The sequence below is a fragment of the Chiloscyllium punctatum genome, chromosome 52, assembly GCF_047496795.1.
Source record: "Chiloscyllium punctatum isolate Juve2018m chromosome 52, sChiPun1.3, whole genome shotgun sequence".
NCBI classification, from domain to species: Eukaryota; Metazoa; Chordata; class Chondrichthyes; order Orectolobiformes; family Hemiscylliidae; genus Chiloscyllium; species Chiloscyllium punctatum.
Genome location: NC_092790.1, coordinates 4,635,923 through 4,650,153, shown reverse-complemented (window position 1 = coordinate 4,650,153; position 14,231 = coordinate 4,635,923). Strand labels below are relative to the sequence as shown.

General features: G+C 44.7%; 1 long non-coding RNA gene across 3 annotated transcripts in view; it reads left to right on the top strand.

Annotated features, from left to right (window-relative positions):
• The first annotated feature begins 3,181 nt into the window (after positions 1 to 3,181).
• Positions 3,182 to 14,231, top strand: part of LOC140470944 (uncharacterized) — a 32,364-nt gene continuing 21,314 nt past the window's right edge. For 2 of the 3 annotated variants that reach the window (XR_011956804.1, XR_011956806.1), the window contains exons 1-3: positions 3,182 to 3,259; positions 5,099 to 5,205; positions 11,739 to 11,827. This is a non-coding gene — a long non-coding RNA (uncharacterized lncRNA). The remainder of the gene's footprint in view (positions 3,260 to 5,098; positions 5,206 to 11,738; positions 11,828 to 14,231) is intronic. The other variant, XR_011956805.1, reaches the window with a different exon arrangement.

Here is a 14,231-nt window from a genome sequence, read left to right as displayed (position 1 = left end):
ACATTGTGCTTTTGAAATCAGAGGCCCCTATTCAACCCATCACAACTGTGCCACCTTTTTAAAATAGCTCTTTGGCTAGATCCCTGCTCTCACAGAAATGCAAATAACTTATTTTTCCAAGTATTCAAATTAATTTTGGAAATTAACAGTGAATCAGCTGCCACCTCCTTTGCAGATGATCTCAGATCTTCCTTAAAACAGCAAAACCCAATGAGAACATTAAGGCATCCAATGTTTAAAAAAATCACATGCTCAGTCACTGTAATATGATGAGTTTTGTTTTAGATAATTCTTAGCAAAAGTTAATTTGAAGCAAAAAGGAGAACGCGAATAGAAAGGTGAACCGCCCGTGGGTAACAAAGGCAGTCAAGAGCAGTATCCACAAGGAAAAGAATGACATAGCCGCGGATGACTAAAAAGGGAGAAAACTGATCATGTAATTAAATTGACAAGAAACAAAAATGAATGGCAAGAGTAGTACAGGTATATAAAAATTGAGTATCTAAAGTCAGCATCGAACCCTTGGAGGTTCTGTGTGTGGAATTGACAATGGGTACAAGGAAACAGCAGATAATTTAAACCGATATTTTACATTGATCTTCATGAAGGAGGATACCGTTATCATCCTAAAGGTAGCAAATAAGCAAGTTAATCATGGGGAGAAAAATGTTATAACAGTCTTTGTCACAAGGGACAAAGTATTGACCAACTAATAGGACTAATGGTAGACAGGACCTAATGGCCTGGATCAAACACTTTTAGGGCAACTGACTGCAGAGATATTCAAGGCATCGATTGGAATATTTCAGAATCAGGGGATACAGGAAGCATCCAGTGGATTGATGTACCTGTTCAAGAAGGGAAGGGAGATAGAAATCAGGAAACTATAGACTAGTTAGTTTCATATCGGCTTTTGTAATACGGCAGAGTCGAATATTAAAGTAATAAATAGCAGGACATTTAGAAAAGCTTATCATTTAACATGGTAGACTGGGTTTTGTGAAAGAGACACTATGACAAATTTGCAACAGTTCATTGAGGAGATAACAAGCAGAGCTGATAAAGGGCAATCCAATGATGTTCTGTATTTGGATGTTAAAAATGCAAATGATAAGGTGCTACATAAAAGTAAATTGCATAATACAGGAGCTCACTGTGTCAGGGATAACGTATTTTCACGGAGTGAGGATTGGTTACCCACGCTGGCTATTGCCGAAACCTCACTTGCAGTCCTGTATACAATGTTAGCTCTCATATTTAATAAGGGATAAACCAGTATTGGAGACCATTCAAAAAAAGATTCAGTTAGCTGCTTTGAGAACGAAAAGGTTGACCTATCAAGAATAGCTAAACAGGTTAGGTCATTATTCAATAGAATCTCGACAAACAGATTACATACTTTGTGTAAACAGGCCCTTTGGCCCAACAAGTCCACACCGATCCGCCGAAGCACAACCCACCCAGACCCATTCCCCTACATTTACCCCTTCACCTAACACTACAGGCAATTTAGCATTGCCAATTCACCTAACCTGTACTTTTTTTTGGATTGTGGGAGGATACTAGAGCACCCGGAGGAAACCCACGCAGACAACGTGCAAACTCCACACAGAGAGTCACCTGAGGCAGGAATTAAACCCAGGTCTCTGGCACTGTGAGACATCAGTGCGAACCACTGTGCCACCCACATAATATAAAGGGTCATCTTATGGAAACAAGATTCTGAGGAGCTTGACAGGGTAGATGTTGACTAGATTAGATTAGATTACTTACAGTATGGAAACAGGCCCTTCGGCCCAACAAGTCCACACCGCCCCGCCGAAGCGCAACCCACCCATACCCCTACATCTACCCCTTACCTAACACTACGGGCAATTTAGCATGGCCAATTCACCTGAACTGCACATCTTTGGACTGTGGGAGGAAACCGGAGGACCCGGAGGAAACCCACGCAGACACGGGGAGAACGTGCAAACTCCACACAGTCAGTCGCCTGAGGCGGGAAATGAACCCGGGTATCTGGCGCTGTGAGGCAGCAGTGCTAACCACTGTGCCACCGTGCCGCCCACAACCATATCTGGTCGGCATGGATAGGTTGGACCGAAGGGTCTGTTTCCGTATTGTACATCTCTTTGACTTTATGACTGAAATGCAAGCACCCACACTAGATCTTATAGCACCAATGAAGTCTCAAACCAAACATTACATAAGGGAACATTCATTTTGTAAAAAATGTAAAGAATTTTTTTCTCTCAGTGAATGGCTAGAATTTTCTAGCCCAAACAATTGTGAAAGTTAAATGTGGTAGGGGAATGGATCTGGTTGGGTTACTCTTCAGAGGGTCAGTGTGGCTTGTTGGGCCAAAGGGCCTGTTTCCATACAGTAGGGAATTTATGATTCTATCTCAAATTATTCTAAAAGAGGGCAGATAGATTTTTAAAATATTGAGCAGTTAAGGGCTATGCGGATCAAGCATAAAGGAGGTGTTGAGGTCTGGGTTTGCCCAGCCATGATCTGATAGAATGGGGGAACAAGCTGGAGGAGATGAATGCCCTCCTCCTGCTCCAATTCCTTGAGGCTCCATTTCATGCTTTTTTTTAATCTCCAAAGAAGAGATTATCTCCATACAATGTGCTGAAGATCTCAGATGTTGTGAAAATGGTGTGTTTATGTAAAGGTTCAGATGGCATTGATTCATCAATCACAGCTATACAGTCATGAGTAGGAAGGCAATTTCCTCCATTAATAAAGGAAATCTACTGCAGAGCTCACACAAAGGGATCTTTCACCTCAGTAAACTCTCCCATCACATTACTGGATTAGTGGTGCTGGAAGAGCACAGCAGTTCAGGCAGCATCCAACGAGCAGCGAAATCAACGTTTGCCCGAAACGTTGATTTCGCTGCTCATTGGATGCTGCCTGAACTGCTGTGCTCTTCCAGCACCACCTATCCAGTATTTGATTTTCAGCATCTGCAGTCATTGTTTTTACCTCTGCCATCACATTACCCAACATATCAGCAAAAGCAGGACGCACTACGCATGCTCTAGCCAACAAAGGGACCCCCTCGGGTGATTGATGTCAGTTCCGGACCAATGAAAGGACGGTGGGCGGACCTGGAGGACCTGGCGGGAGGTTGGTCCTCCAACCAATCAAAGTGAACTAGGGGCAGAACTAGACTAAACCACGTGATCACCCTCGCGCGCGGAGGAGAGTCGCTGTAATGGATGCTCGGGAAGTTATGGAGCGAAAGGATACGGTAAGGAAAGAAATAAATAAAGAGGAAAACGGGAGAAAAACTGTGTTGCTATGAGCGGAGAGGTTTTACAAACATGTTGTGCACGTCGGAAAACACAAATTTGAACGTCCCAGTCCCGTGTTTGGAGTAAACGGGGAATTGCTTCAGTGTGGCTGCAGGCCTGAGTGAGCGCCGCCATCTTTATTCGGGGCAACGATTCACTGGACACGTGCGTGGCCGCCATCTTTGTAGGGGGCAAGGTGCAGCCAGGCGCATGTGCAGCCTTTCTCTGGTACAGAGTCATTGGGCAGGATTTACACAGAGCACATTCAAACTCAGAGAAATGGATGTTTATTTCTGGATTTGTTACGTCATTCATTTAAATGACTTGCTATCGTTAATGAATTTGCAGGTCATTCAAATTGGAGGTATTGTGCATAGTGAAGAAGGTTACCTCCGGTTCCAGTGAGATATTGATCAGATACGGATTAATTTAGATAAATGTGAGGTGCTGCATTTTGGAAAAGCAAGTCAGGGCAGGACTTATACACTAGGGGAAAGTGAAGACTGCAGATGCTGGAGATCAGAGCTGAAAAATGTGTTGCTGGAAAATCACAGCAGGTCAAGCAGCATCCAAAGATCAGGAGAATCGACATTTCGGGCATGAGGATTCCTGAAGAAGGGCTCATGCCCGCAATGTCGATTATCCCGATCTTTGGATGCTGCCTGACCTGTGCTTTTCCAGCAACACGTTTTTCAGCCCAGGACTTATACACTGAATGGCAAGGCCCTGGTGACGCTTGCAGAACAAAGAGACCTTGGACTGCAGGTTCATAGTCCTTGCAAGTCAAGTTGCAGTTAGATAGGATGATGAAGAAGGTGTTCAGTGTATTTTCCTTTATTGGCTGGAGCATTGATTACAGGATGTGGGAGGTCATGTTGCTGTACAGGACATTCGTTAGGCCACTTTTGGAATATTGTGTGTAGTTCTGGCCTGCCTCCTATCAGAAGGGTGCTGTGAAACTTGAAAGGTTTCAAAAAAGACTTACAAGGATGTTGTTAGGGTTGGAGGATTTGAGCTACAGAGTGAGGCGTAAAAGGCTGGGTCTGTTTTCCCTGGAGTGCCATAGGCTGAGTGGTGATGTTATGGAGGTTTATACAATCATGAGAAGCATGAACAGGGTAAATGAACAAGGTGTTTTCCCTGGAGTAGTGGTGTCCAAAAGTAGAGGACATTGCTTTAGGGTGAACGGGGCCAAAATTCAAAGGGGGCTAAAGGGCAACTCTTTCATGCAGTGAGTGGAATGAGCTGCCAGAGGAAGTGATGGAGGCTAGTACAATTAAAACTTGTTGAAGGCATCTAAATAGACACATGATATGATTGGGAAGTGTTTACAGGGAAATGGGCCAGGTGCTGGCAAATGGGAATAGATTAGGTTCGGATACCTGGTTGGCATTGATGACTTAAACCGAAGGGTCTGTGTCGGTGCTGTACATCTCGATGACTGTGGGATCATAACAGCTTATACAGCTCTGCTTCATCTCTGGGCTCCCTTATGAGCACTTTGTCAATATCTAGCTTGCTCAGTATCAAACAATGGGTGTATTTTTGGTCTGTTTAGTATCTTACGAATACTTTTACAGACATTTTTGTAAGTTAATTTTTCTCTGCTGCCCAGCCCCTGAGCATGTGCTGCTTCTTAATTTTTTTCTGGAAAATCTTTGACAGTCAAGAATTCATTTTTCCAATAAGCAAGTGTATTTTCCTTCCATTTCTGACGATCACATTCTGCACCATTTTCATTCCCTGTAATCTGTTTTGCACTCCCTGAAACATCAACTGTGTTTCTTCTTCCACAGAAACCAGTGATTAATGCCAAAGCCCTGTTGCCTGTGGAGAGGGTGATGTTTGACTTTCTTGTACAGCTGCGGTTTGTGTGGTGAAGGTGCTCCCACAATGTGGTTAGGCAAGAGACATTACAGAGTATTCATTCAGCAACAGTGATGATTTGAAGGTAATGTCCAAATCAACAACAGTTTGTAGTTTTATCATCATGCTTATAATTTCACAAAAATATTATTGGGAACTTTAGACATAAGGTCAGAGACTGATGATATTAGGTCAGGTGACCAAAAGCATTGCTAAATAAGCAGGCTTTGAGGAATGTCTTAAAGGGGGAAAGCAGACCTGTGAGGTTTTGGCTGCAAATTTCAGAAAATGTTGCTTTGGCAACTGTAAAAGCAGCCACGCAGGTGAAGTAATGAATTAACAGATCATTGGGAGTCTCGAACAGAATGGGTTGTCGAGGTCTTCAAGGATGTGTGATGCAGCGAGCTAGGGATGATCACAATCAGGAATTAAATCAAGGGTGAGAATTTTAAATTGAGGGATGTGGGCCGGATGCTGGCAGGTGAGACTAGATTGAGTTGGAATATCTGGTCAGCATGGACGGGTTGGATTGAAGGGTCTGTTTCCATGCTGTACATCTCTGTGGCTCTACGTTGTTGATTATGAATAGGAGCCTTTTGATGGATCAACAAGGTTTGGTACGAGGGAGTAACTGGGCAGCAGACATTTAGTTTTTCTTACGATTACAGGGAGATTGAATGTGGGAAGCTGGCCAGGAGTATATTTGGATACTGAAGTGTGGAGATAACACAAGGTAGATGAGAGTATATGAGCTGAGACAAGGGTAGACACAGCTAGAAATAGTAGTCTTGGAGTGGGACTGGGCTGTCACCCTCACCTCACCTCTGGGATTCAGTTAGTTGTCAGGTTGTGAATCAGGGCGGTAACACAATCGGGAGCTGAATGGACCTGGTGGAGCCTAAAATGAGTGTCACTCAGCTGGCTGTTGCTGAGCAGCTGCTGCTTGGTAGACCTGTTTATAACATCTTCCATCACTTTACTGCTGATGGAGTGTGGACTGATAGAGGGAAATTGCCTGGGTTGGGTTGCCCTGTGTTTTTGTGTTGAACATTCCTGGGCAATGTTCCACATTATCGGTAGGTGCCAGTGCTGGAGCGGTACTTGGCTTGGTGGGTGGCAAGTTGTGGAGCTCAAACCATCAGTATTATTGCCAGAATGTTGGCAGGGCCCGTAGCCTTTGCACTACTTAACCATTTCTTGATGTTATTCAAACTGAATCAAACTGGCTTAAAACTCACATCTGTGATGTTGGAAACCACTGGAGAAGGCTGAGATGGATCATCCCACTTTGCACTTCTGGCTGCAGATTGCAGCAAATACTGTTGTCTTATCTGGTGCGTGGGTGTGTGAGACCCCTCCATCGGTAAGGGTGGGGATATCTGTGATGTTTCCTCCAGTGAGTTGTTTAATTATCCATCACCATTCACAACTGGGTGTGGCAGAACTGCAGAGCTCCGATCTGTTCAACTGGTTGTGGGATCGTTTAGCTCTGTTGCTTGCTGCTGATGCTGTTTGACATGAAATAGCTTCAGGAAATGATTTAAGTAGACTCCAAAGAGATTAAACAAATATATCACAGACAAAAGATGAACTGGACCAGAGAATAGGACCCCTTAAAGATTAACGAGGCTGTCTATGGAACCACAGGGGGTGGGAAAGATATGCAAATATTTCACGTCCTTTTTACTGGAGAAAGATATGGAAGCTCGAGAGTTTGGAGAAATAAACAGAGAGAACTCGAAAAGTATCTATGTTACAGGGAGGTGTTACTGGATGTCTTGAATCGCATCAAGGTGGATAAAGCCCTGGGACCTGATCAAATGTATCCTGGAACTGTCTGGAAATCCAGGGAAGTGATTGTTGGGCCTCTCCTGAGGTATTTGTATCATTGATAGTTACAGGTGAGGTGCCATTATTTTAAAAAGGTGATAAGGAGAGGCCATGGAACAAGAGAACAGTGAGCCTGAAGTCAGTGGCAGGCAAGTTGTTGGAAGGGATTCTGAGGGACAGGATATCCATCTAATTGGAAAAGTAAGGAATAATCATTGACTGTTTTCAATGTGGAGCTGAAAATGTGTTGCTGGAAAAGTGCAGCAGGTCAGGCAGCATCCAAAGAACAGGAGAATCGACGTTTCGGGCATCAGCCGTTCTCAAAACGTCGATTCTCCTGTTCCTTGGATGCTGCCTGACCTGCGCTTTTCCAACAACACATCTTCAGCTCTGATCTCCAGCATCTGCAGTCCTCACTTTCTCCTGTTGTCAATGTGGCTCTGTACGCGCACAATCGTGTCTCACTAACTTGACTGAATGTTTTGAAGTGACAAAGAAAATTGATTAAACCAGGCTGTGAACGTTCTTTATATGGACATTCAACAAAGTTCTACAAAGCAGACTGGTTAGCAAGGTTACATAACATGGAATGAAAGGAGAACAAGCCATTTGGGTACAAAACTGGCTTGATGGTAGGAGACAGAGGGTGATGATGGAGGTTTGCTTTGTGCACTGGAGGACTGTGAGCAGCAGTGTGCTACAAGGATCGATTATTGGGTCCTTAAATAAATGACTTGGATGTGAATATGAGGTATGGTTAGTAGGTTTACACAAGACACCAAAATTGGAGGTATAGTGGACAGCGAAGAAGGTTAGTTCAGAATAGAACAGGATCTTGATCAGATGGGCCAGTGGAGCAAGGAATGGCAGACAGAGTTCAATTTAGATAAATGTTAGCTGTTGGCTTTTGGAAAGGCAAATCAGGGTAGGACTTATACACTTACTGGTAAGGTCCTGGGGAGTGTTGCTGAGCAAAGAGACCTTGGAGTGAGGGTTCATAGTTCCTTGAAAGTAGAGTCACAGGTAGCTAAGGGAGTGAATGCAGCGTTTGTTATGCTGTCCATTATGTTGTGGCTGTACAGGACATTGATTAAGGCTGTTCTGGAATTCTGTTTTCAGTTCCAATCTCCCTGTTCCAGGAATGATATTGTGAAACTTGAAGCATTTCAGAAAATGTTTGCAAGGACTTTGCCAGAGTTGGACAGTTTGAGGGCAGTGCATGTTTGGAGTGAGCTGCCAAGGGAAGGGGTGGAGGCTAGTACAATTACAACATTTAAAAGACATTGATGAAGCCACTTCTCGTATTCTGTTTTCAGTTTGATTTTCCCTGTTCTGGGAAGGATGTTGTGAAACGTGAAAAGGTTCGGACAAGACTTATAAAAACGTTGCCAGGTTTGGAGGATTTGGGCTACAGGGAGAGGCTGAATAGGTTGGGGTTAATTTCCCTGGAGAGTCCAAGACTGAGAGGTGACTTCATGGGGATTTATAAAATCACGAGGGGCATGGATAAGGTGAGCAGCCGGGGTTCTTTTTCCTGAGGTTAGGTGGGTCCAAAACTAGAGCACATGGTTGAGAGGGCAACGATTTAAAAGGAATCTAAGGGCAACGTTTTCAAGCTGAGTGTGTTGTGTGGATGGAATGAGCTGCCAGATGAAGTAGTGGAGGCTGATAAAATCACAACATTTAAAAGGCATCCGATTGGGTACGTGAACAGGAAGGGTTTTGATGGATACAGGCCAATAGCTGGCAAATGGGACTCCAGTAGTTTAGGATTCCTAGTTGGCATGGATGAATTGGATCGAAGTTCTGTTTTTGTGCTGTATATGTCTATGACGTTAATAAACTAAGATGCGTTCCTCTTTTGTGGAGAGCAAGCTGAAGCACAGTTAATTGTCCTTGGAGCTGAGAAGGTGAAGCAGTGTTTTTGACCTGGTGCAGATTTGGTTCCAAGGTCTTGAATTTGAGGAGAGAGAGGAATTGTTAACACTGTCATAACTTTTAGTAACTACTTTCAAGTAATTGGCAAATAATACAAAGTGAAAATGTGAACATTATCGTACTCAGTAAGTTCTGAGCATCTGGAACAGTCTGAATGACACAGATTCAGCAGGTATTCTGAAAGAGACTTGGAATTTTAATTTTTAAGGAAAGATTTGGGGGGCTGTGGGCAAATAGGAGGGGATTTGGGACAGATTTGCAGCATCTCCAGAGGGAGAGAGTACAGCCCCAATGGGCTGAATAGCCCCCAGCCCCTGTGCTCTGTGGTACTGCCCCATTCACTGTGAATGATGAAGCTCATCCCAGGGCAGAGAGAGGGATTAGCCCTCCACTCTCATCACAATGGGGCCCGGCTGATTGACGGCAGCTCCAGACCAATGGGAGGAGAGTCTGTGTGGTCCTGCAGCCAATGGGAGTGAATGAGGGGTGTGGCCAGCAAGATGACACAGGTCCATGAGCTGTGCAGGTGCCGTGTCACTGGGTGGGGTTGGGAGAGACAGCAGAGTCTGGGACAGAGGCTGTGGGACCTGAATTACAAACTCCCGGTAAATTAAAACCAAAAGAACTGCGGAAGATGTAAATCAGAAAAAACAACCAGGAGGTTCTGGAAAAGCTCAGCAGGTCTGGCAGTATCTGTGATGAGAAATCAGAGTTAACATTTCAGATCCGGTGTCCCTTCCTCAGAACTGATACTGAGAGAAAAAAATGTTGGTTTATATGCAGCAGGTAGGGTTTAGGGGGGGATGTAAGGATTAAAGGATAGGTGGGAATAGAGCGAGAAGAAGGGTTGGATAAAGGAGTGGATAACGATCTAGCTGGGGGAGGGCTACTAGCTGTTAGTGGAAACTGTTAGTGGCTAACCATAGGTAGTGTGTAATGACAGGCTGTGAGAACAAGGACTGGTGTGTGGGGTAAGGGGGCTAGGACATGGGGTTGCTAAACTACGGTTAGCCACTAACTGTCTCTGTCGTAAGCTGTTCTCCACAGACATCACTCCATGATTGGAGCTGCAGAGGACAGAGTTGCAGATGGGCGGCACGGTGGCATTGTGGTTAGCACTGCTGCCTCACAGCGCCAGATACCCGGGTTCTATTCCCACCTCAGGCAACTGTCTGTGTGGAGTTTGCACATTCTCCCAGTGTCTGCGTGGGTTTCCTCCGGGTGCTCCGGTTTCCTCCCACAGTCCAAAAATGTACAGGTTAGGTGAATTGGCCATGCTAAATTGCCCGTCGTGTTAGATGTAGGGGAATTGGTCTGGGTGGGTTGCTCTTTAGACGGTTTGTCTGATCTAAAAATCTCTTAAATATCCTTCCCAACCCCCTCTATACTCCTCAAAGATGTATCTTAAAGTTGTTCTCTTTAATCAACATTTCCAGCATTCGTGAAGCACTTTAGGAGAATTGTCAGTGTGAAAGGCTCCATACAATGCAGGTCGTTGTTGTTAATGTCTGACATTAGGAGAAACAGGAATGAACACTCTCTCTCTTATACCTGATAAACAGCAGCAAAAGCAGGAAGCACTGAGCATGCTCCAGCCCACAAAGGGCCTCTGGTGATTGATCTCAGTGCAGGACCAATAAAAGGATGGGGACGGGGCTGAAAGACAAGGTAGTGCCGGTTGGTCTGAGTGAATGAGGGGCGTGGCTACACTCAACCACGTGATAAGCCTCTCGATTAGTGGTGCTGGAAGAGCACAGCAGTTCAGGCAGCATCCAAGGAGCAGCAAAATCGACGTTTCGGGCAAAAGCCCTTCATCAGGAATAAAGTGATACCACGTGATAAGCTTCACTGGCAGCACTGTGATGTTGTGATCAAGGCATTGGAAATGTGTGAAGGTGCAGGGCATGGTTAAGGAAAGACATATTGATCAGGAAGAGAAGGAAATTTTAATGGAACGGGCTGAGACGTTTTACAGAACTTAGTGCACATCGGAAAACACAAATTTGAAAATCCCAGGCCTGTGTTTGTGGCAAACGGGAAAATGCTTCAAATGGTGAAAGGTGTGAGTGATCGCCGCCATCTTTATTGGGGGCAGTGATCCACGGGACATGTGTGTGGCTGCCAACTTTGAGAGGGGCAAGCTGTAGGGGGACGCATGCACAGCCTTCCTTGGCAGGGAGTGATAGGGCAGGATTTACACAGTGTCAGAGTCAGGATGTTTTCAATGTCAAAGAGTGTGATGCTAGAAAAGCACAGCAGGTCAGGCAGCAGCTGATTGGTGGGAAGGAAGATGGAAACGTAGGACAGGTCAAAAGGGCAGTGCCGAGTTGGAAGGCTGGATCTGGGATAAGGTGGGGGGAGTGGAAATGAGGAAAGTGGTGAAATCCACATTGATCCCATGTGGTTGGAGGATCTGAATACAGATGATGAGGCGTTGTTCGTCCAGGCATCAGATGCCTGGGATTTGGCGGTGGAGGTGGCCCAGGACCTGCATATCTTTGGTGGAGCGGGAAGGGGAGTTAAAGTCTTTGGGCACAGGCTGTTTGGCTTGTTTAGTGTTTTACTGTTACTTTCACAGACCTTTTGTAAGTTAATTTTCCTCTGCTGCCCAACCCCTGACAATGTGCTGCTCTCTCAACGGACTAAATTTTCCACAGTATCTTTGCCAGTGAATAAATCTTTTTTTCAACAAAAGAGTGCATTTTCCTTCCATTTCTGACCATCAAATTCTGCAACATTCTCACTTCCTGTAATGCATTTAGCACTCCCTGAAATATCAACTATGTGTTTCTCTCTCCACAGACACCAGTGATTAATGCCAAAGCCCCATTGCCTGTGGAGAGGGTGATGTTTGACTTCCTTGTACAGCTGCAGTTGGTGTGGTGACTTGGGTAAGAGATGTTACAGATTATTCACTCAGTGACAGTGAAGAGTTGACAATGTGTGTGCAAATCAACAACGGTTTGTATTTTTATCATTTTTATAATTTCACAGAAATTGAGAATTTCTGACATAAGGCCACAGATGGGGATATTAGGTCAGGTGATCAAAAGTATTGCCAAATAAGCAGGTTTTCAGGAATACATTAAAGGAGGAAAGCAAGTCTGAGAGGGTCAGGGTGCGAATTCCAGACTTTGTTCCCTTGACCGTGTCGAAACAGCCAGACTGGTGAAGCAATGAATAAATGCATCTTTGGGAGTCTGAAAGAAAATGAGTTGTCGAGGTCTCTCAGGTTGTGTGGTGCAGGGAGACAGGGATGTTCACAGCCAGGAATTACATCAAGGGAGAGAATTTTAAATTGTTGCTTGGAAGGAGCCTTTTGATGAATCAACAAGTTTTGGTACAAGTGAGCACTCGGGCAGGAGGGTTTTCGATACTCTTGAGATTATATGTAAGTTGAATGTGGGAGGCTGGCCAGGACTGTGTTTGGATAACGTAGTCTGGAGATAACACAAGGATGGATGAGTATTTCAGTAAATGAGCTGAGACTAGGGTGGAGTTGGGTGATGTCACTGATGTAGAAATAGCAGTTTTGGAGTCTGGCTCCTCCTCATCACTCCCCCTCACCAATTCACAAATATTGTTCGTTGTTCTGTCTGTCTTTTCTGGTTATGTCCTTCTCTCCAATTCTGCTAAGAACTAATACTTGACCTCAAGGTTGTTGGAAAATCCTGCTCCATCTCCACTCTCCCTTTCCTTTCTGAATTCCTCATATGTGGTGTTCATCCAGGATCTATCTTTGTTCCTTCCTGTATCTCACCTACATACTGCCAGGAGGTGACATTGTATTGGTTTCACATGTACACTGACAATGCCCAGCTCTCTCTCCCTATCATCCCTCTCCATTGCTCCACTGTTACTCATTCATCAAACTGCTTACCAAACGCCTACAACTCGATTGGCTGCAATTTCCTCCAATGAAACACTGCAATGGTTAAACCCATTGCCTTCAGTTGCTATTACAAATTACTTTCCCTTACTGCTCAGCCCCTCCCTCTTACTGGGAAATGCCTGAGGCAGAACTTAACAATATTGCTCTCATGTTCTGACCCCAAGGTAACCTTCTGATCAGACATGTACACAATTGCAAACACCTGGAATTCCAATCTCTAAAATGTTGCTTTTCTCCACCTCACCCCAGCTCCATTGCTACTGAAACCCCTTACCCATGTCTGTGTTGCATTAAAGTTGACAAATCTAAAACAGAACCCTTGATTCTGCAACTGACCCAGAATCTGGTTCTAGGTTCCCTCATGATGGGACACATCCTCTCAGTATTTACCATGACATACCCCTTAATAAGCCTATGTTTCAATAAGATCGCCTCTCATTCTCCCCCAAATCCAATGAGTCCAGTCCCAACTTCTTCAGCCTTTTCTTAAAAGATAGTCCCTGCAAACCAGGGATCATCCCAGTAAATCTTCTCTGAATGCTTCCGATGAAGTGATGTATTTCCTTAAATAAAGGGACCAAAATTTCTCTCATTACTCCATATGTGGTCTCACTCGCATATATAAAGTGGCTCTCAGGTATATACTCCAAACTCTTATACTGCAAATCCCCTGAAATCAGGAATAATATTCCATTCCCCTTCCTGATGACCTGTTGTAACTGTGTGCTAGCTTTCTGTGTTTCCTGCACAGTTACCCCCTGGGTCCCTTTTGTGTTGCAGCTTTCTACAGTTTCCACCATTTAAATAGTCCTCTGTTCTTTTATTACCTCCTCCAAAATGAACAACTTCACATTATCCCAAGTTATGCTCCATTTACCAACTTGTCCACTTCTCCGAATCCATCTCTGTAAACTGTTTATAATCCTTTTGGAAGTTTACTGTTCTACATTTTCTAGGAGACTCCCCCCTCACTCTTCTAAACCTTTCCAGGGAGCACCGGACAGTGGGAAGCATGCTGAGTTGCTGTCTTTTCAGAGAGACTCTTTGGAGTGACTGGGAGGATCTTGCTGCCCTTTGGTCAGAATGGAGACAACTTGCCCATCGAGCTGCATGAGCCTTTCACCCCCCCCCCCCCCCCCCCCCCCCCATGTCTTATTGATGAGGCACAGCGGCAGAACGGAAGGAAAGAAAAGGAAGGAAATCCTGCTCTCCAAATCTCACTGACTCTTGGAACATTCTGTCCCGTGTGTCAAAGATCTGCCCTGTTCAGTCACATGAAGTCCGAAGTTGGAAAATCATAGAAACCCACATAGATTTCCCCCTGAACTGACTACTGACCTCCACAAGGGGTAATGTGTACAGTCATCCTGGACCAGGAGGAGGGGATGGTGTGAGTTTCTAAC